Genomic DNA, 4344 nt, shown 5'->3' on the forward strand with positions numbered 1-4344 from the left:
GCTGGGATTATAGGCACATGGCCACCAAGAGTGGTTCCAGTTCCACTCAAGGATTTTTTTTAAATATCTACAAATTTGAGGAATTAGGCTGTGATATCTTTAATTAATTACGTATGCACATGTGTGGCATGCCTGCCTGCCTCTGTGTGTGTGTGTGTGTGTGTGTGTGTGTGTGTGTGTGTGCCCTCCCACACCTATGAATGAGTGCCCATTGGCATGTGAAACGAGAGGATGATTTGTGGGAGTCAGTTACCCCCTTCCACAATGGGCCTCCTAGTGATCCAGCTCAATTGGTCAAGCTTGGCGGCAGGTGTAGGGCTTTAGCAAGGGGACATTAGTGTCCAGGTGCCAGAGGGGTCCAGGTTACCCGGAGCATCGTGGACTCGGCAGTTAAACTACGGGCTTGGAAAAGGAACGAAGGCACACCTTTTCTGGATGCCTTCCAGTATCATCCTGTGAGTTCAGTGTGGAGCTCCTGGGCCTGTTTCTCAGGCCGGCTTTGTCTGTAGCTGTGTCCCACGGCTCTCCTCTGACAAGGCTCCACTGCTACCCTTTCTTCACCTTGGGATAATGTGCTGACTCCAGTAGATGACAAACGGTGTTAAGTAATTAACCTCGTGGCTGCTTTAATGATTGTGTTTCATGGTTACATCATTTCGAATGGATCCAGTTGGACTTCTCTCTGCCAGTTTGTTTGTACTAATCTTTCTTTCTCTTTCTTCCTTCCTTCCTTCCTTCCTTCCTTCCTTTCTTTCTTTCTTTCTTTTTATTTGGAATCCATATTTTTATCTTTGTGGTACCCAATCTTCAAGATGCTATTTCTTTTTTATCAAAAAAATAAAAATAAAACATTGCTCACACTTTTATAAAAGTACCACAATAATGGCGAACTGCCGATTACATAGTCGTTTATGATAGAAAAACGTTCCATTTCTCTAATAGTGAAATACCGACTTACTGGTTAATGTTCACTTTTCCATTTTCTTTTCATCTCACGATGTAGGCCAGATTGGTCTGGAACTTGCAGCAATTCTCTTGTCTCAGTCTCTTAAGTACTAGGTTTATAGGTGTGAGAGCCATGATGCCTGGCTTGGTACTTAACTGTCGATTGGTTTTTGGGCCTTTGATAGCTCCTGCCAACTCCTAATAATCATAAGTTTTCCTGACGGAAGACGCAGGTTGGTGCGACATTTCTCAGAAGAACTGACATATACTCTGCTCTTAGAGCCCCTCAAGAAGCAACAGAATGGACCACATCTGGCTTGGCCCATTAAAAATGTCACTTTCTGATTTTTTTAAATATCATGCAAACAGGGTAAGCTGTTCAAGTTGAGCTTAATAATAGCTATAGCAAACAAATCAGTTTATCGAATGGTCAGAATGCTTCTCTACAGAGGGAGGAGAGTTAGGAAAGAGAGGGACACTTGGATTGTTAACAAAAAGGTGGTAGAGGGGTGAGGGAGGAGGCAGCACAGTAGGGAAAGGCATGCGGCAATGTGGCCAGTACCTTGGCGTAAAAGTTTGGACAACAATATTATCTTTAACTGATGGAGGAAACCTTCATTTAAACCTTTGCTCTAATCCAATGTTTGCCTTGTAATCAGATGTCTCTTCTGCATCATATGGTATCAAGAAACATGTGAGATAGTCCTAAGAATTCAACCCAGGACCTCACCATGCTAGGCAAGTACTCTCCCACAGGTCTCCAGCCTTCTTCTCATTTTGCATTTTGAGACAGGGTCTCACTAAGTTGCCCAGGTTGCCCTTGAACTTAAAATCCCATCTCGGTTTTGTTAGCTGTGATTACAGACCTGTAAAAACCACAGAGCTTACGACTGTCATTTAAACTCTAGAAAAACTCGATATCTGTCTGAAGTTTATGAACGCTCTATAAAGTTGTTAATTTTTTTTTATTATAAGTCATAGTTTAGGCCTCTGTAGAGAGTGACAGTAACATGATGTTTTTGGGGTGAGAGGAAGGGGAGGGGAGTAAGCCATCCCTACCTCTCCTTGCTGTCCTTCCTCCTCTGGTAGCTTCCTCTGCTGGGAAGAAGGGTGGGGAAGAGATGCTGCAAGAGCTACAGAACTCCCGGCAGCCCTTAGGTTTGTTGTTTCCCTTTATGACCTTCGGCCCTTTTCTAAATCCAGCAGACATCTGACTCCCTGGCATGATCATCACACTCACGGTCAGAACGGCAGCACACACTCTGGCACTGATGCCGGGAACTGTGAGTCACTGCTCCGGGTTCTTCCTGGTGTGGAAGTGAGTCTCCGAAGAGGGAGAAAGAGCAGTCTGTCAGGTGAGCTCATCGCTGTCATCATCAGCAACTTCCCGAGAGACCCAGCCGGTGTCCGTGAAAAGAGCACCTGTCAGGCTCCCGGATACAATAACCCCTGTCTCATTATGTGACCTTGAGAAGGTTAGCGCGATCCATAGAGCCTCGGTTTTCTTAGTGAAAGGTAAAAACTATCCCCAAGGTAATTAAAAGGTACATGCCTAATGTGTGGGCAATATTATGCAGTGGTTAGCTTGAAGGTGCAATGTGCCTGCAGCCTCATGAGTTAAATGCCTTATTCCAGAACCGGTTACAAGCTAAAACTATACTAACTAAAACGGGGTCTCCACCTGCCCCTGCCTCCCGAGTGCTGGGAATCAAAGTAGACATCCTTCATGCTGGGCTTCTGGCAGTAAGTTTTGGGGGTTGTGGAAACTTTAGGAGGTGGGTTTTAGGTGGCGGGAAGTAATCACTGGGGGCAGGTTGTGGAAGGCTGAATTTTCCCCTCCCCTTTCCTTTTCTCTGGGCCCTGTTTTCCGTGAGATATTCCACCACTGTCATGCCCAAGTGTGTAAGATCAAGAACCGGAAGAGAAGCACCAGGAATCTTGAGCTACAGCAGGTCCTCTCTAAGTTTGTGTCAGTCAGGCTGTCATACAGTCTGTATATGCAGATCAAGGCAAAGCAAAAAGATTTCATAACACCGTATAGATCATATAAGGCATTTTAGATGCTTATAGCCTCTATATTTGTAGGAATATTGGATATGGCTACAATATAACAGAAGAAGGAATGACTCATGAAATGGAGGACTATTCATTGATTAGGAGAGTGTGAAGATAGGGTACGTAAGACACACAGTGTGCCCTCAGAGAGTCTATTCTCTAAAAGGAAAGCTTGTGCATAAGCCACGTTGGATGTAAAATGTATATAGAAAGCAGTGCAGACATTCAGAACAGACTCATCCCGAGGAAGGCTTACTAGAAGAAGGGCGATGTGTGCCAGTCCAGCATGTGTTGAGTCCCCACTGTGAGGCTGTTCTGGGCATTTGAATATTCAACGAGGCTATGCAGAGAGAAGAGGCGGAGTCAAAGAAGAGAGGCAGGAAGATGAAGCTTGGGTGGAAACAAATACCTCAAGTCGCAGCCACATCCTAACAGAGGTAGAAGTCACTTTCGGGATGGGCCTAAGAATAACAGCCTGGGCATTCTCATATATAATGCTAAAGCTCACTTACTTTTCTCTTCCAGATACTTCATGCACTATATCCCATGGAATTATTTAAGATGAGTAAAACTCTTTTGAGAAATTATTTTCTTTGTTCAAAGACTCATACGTGGATCCTTCCTGAAAAATATGTGATTAGTCTTTTTATCTAAAAGACCATGGAATTCTTCATTTTCTCAGTTTTTTTTTTCCTACCTCCTCTTTCTTCATCCGTTATTTTCAACGATAAAAATGTAAACTTTGTTACAAGGTCATTTGGAACTGGGAGCTTTTAGAAAAACATTGAATGAAATAAAACATAGTCAGTGACTATATGACTTTACTCTTGGGTACCAATTTGAGCAAGTGATAACTAAGGGAGATCATGGGGAAATGTATCCCTAATCCCACAAGCCACTAGCGCTCAAAATGTTCGTTTTTGTCAGGTGTGCGTGTGTGTGTGTGTGTGTGTGTGTGTGTGTGTGTGTGTGTGTGACCAATTATCCCAACACAGGATTCACTGGGAGGGTTGGTTATACATGAAAGGGCACAGGGACACTCACTCATACAAAGAGAGGCATGGAAGGAAGCAGTTCTGTACACAGAGCAAGGGGAGAAGAGGGTGTATGGACCTAGCCACTGTGAGGCTGTGAAGCTGGAGTGGAAGGCACGGGGCAGGGGTGGGGGTGGGGAGGGAAGGCAGCCACCTGAAAAGGCTGCTTCCTTAGGACAGAGCCCACTGCAGCAGGAATCCAGACTTAGATGACGACGGTGCTCTGAGTACCATCATGCTGGCAGAGATGGAAAGACATGGCCCCCAGAACCAGCTGTTAGAAACAAGCAGAACTTGGGGAGTAGAGATG

General features: G+C 44.7%; 1 long non-coding RNA gene across 1 annotated transcript; it reads left to right on the forward strand.

Annotated features, from left to right (window-relative positions):
* Positions 1-432: 432 nt before the first annotated feature.
* LOC102548289 (uncharacterized) lies at positions 433-3824 on the forward strand. The gene is made up of 2 exons (XR_001839782.3): positions 433-2300; positions 3526-3824. It is a non-coding gene; the product is annotated as an uncharacterized LOC102548289 (long non-coding RNA).
* The last annotated feature ends 520 nt before the right edge of the window (positions 3825-4344 follow it).

This window comes from Rattus norvegicus, chromosome 9 (genome assembly GCF_036323735.1).
Source record: "Rattus norvegicus strain BN/NHsdMcwi chromosome 9, GRCr8, whole genome shotgun sequence".
NCBI classification, from domain to species: Eukaryota; Metazoa; Chordata; class Mammalia; order Rodentia; family Muridae; genus Rattus; species Rattus norvegicus.